General features: G+C 31.9%; 1 long non-coding RNA gene across 1 annotated transcript in view; it reads left to right on the top strand.

The window, feature by feature from the left end:
* LOC111085293 overlaps nucleotides 1–1034 on the top strand; it is a 4112-nt gene extending 3078 nt beyond the window's left edge. Inside the window, exon 2 of the long non-coding RNA XR_002610121.1 lies at nucleotides 346–1034. This is a non-coding gene — a long non-coding RNA (uncharacterized LOC111085293). The remainder of the gene's footprint in view (nucleotides 1–345) is intronic.
* Nucleotides 1035–1293: the final 259 nt, after the last annotated feature.

Genomic DNA, 1293 nt, shown 5'->3' with positions numbered 1-1293 from the left:
CTGTGTTTATTTAGGTATAATTTAGCCTTATTGTTTTAAACATAACAATAAGGCTAAATTATACCTAAATAAACACAACAATAAGGCTAAATTATACCTAAATAAACACAACAATACGGCTAAATTATACCTAAGTAAACACAACAATAAGGTTAAATTATACCTAGGTAAACACAGCAATAAGGTTAAATTATACCTAGGTAAACACTTTAGGTATAATTTAGCCTTATTGTTGTGTTTACTTAGGTATAACTTAGCCTTATTGTTGGGTTTATTCAGGTATAATTTAACCTTATTGCTGTGTTTATTTAGGTATAATTTAGCCTTATTGTTGGGTTTATTTAGGTATATTTTAACCAGAAGCAATAATCAGAAGATAGGTTTCCTTCACTTTTATTGGACTGATACATGACAGTGGACGTCGCCATATTTCTTGTGATGTCTACGTGGATGAGACGGCAGAGAATTCTGGTAGAGGAAGAGTCCAATAAAGAAAGCAGTAGACCTACCGGAAGTGGAGGGACAAAACAAAAAACGCACCTTGGTACTTTAGCTGGCTATTGACACTCTAATAGGCCACTGACACTCTCTCAGGCTATAGGCATTCTTATTGTCTATCCAGTTTCTTAGGTTATTAACATTTTATCTGTATATTGACATTGTGCAAGATCAGACAGTTTACCAAGTTACTGATACCATTACTAGTCTAGTAATACTCTCTTATGGATATTAACACTATACTGAGCCACTGACAATCTATCGTTTTATTGACAGAAAGAATGTTTATTTTCTCAAAAATAAAAATATTGGTTAGTTATTTGTATTAGATGTTGTTTTCAGTTACTCCCATTTACGAAGATGACAGAACTTAAATACTGCTACAACACGAGAAAATTTGGGTTCCATTTAAAGGTATTTGGCTGAAACGTTAACCACACATGTTGCTGTCCCTTATAGCTCTTTTAACCATTCTTTTGTATTTTTCAGTGTAGAAACTGTAGTATAGTAAGTTATAAAATTGGAGTGTATGATAATGTCTTTTTTTGTTGTTGTTGTTGTTTCCTTTAAGTTTCTGACGTTTAAAATGTAAGTGCCTCAGTGTAAAGTTTTGGGATTTATATACATATTTGAGGAGCCTTTCATTGATAAGTACTTATACTTATAAAATTTAAGGTAAGAAAAAATTGTATAGAGTATAGGAAAGACCTTACGTTGACAAATACACGATTTTAATATTTTTACATCTGTCATTTTGTTTTTAGCCGCGGCTCTGAGTTTTTTCAAGTACACACC

This window comes from Limulus polyphemus, unplaced genomic scaffold (assembly GCF_000517525.1).
Source record: "Limulus polyphemus unplaced genomic scaffold, Limulus_polyphemus-2.1.2 Scaffold314, whole genome shotgun sequence".
Lineage (NCBI taxonomy): Eukaryota > Metazoa > Arthropoda > Merostomata > Xiphosura > Limulidae > Limulus > Limulus polyphemus.
The sequence above is the reverse complement of the archived record's forward strand: the minus strand, read 5'-3'. Positions and strand labels throughout refer to the sequence as shown.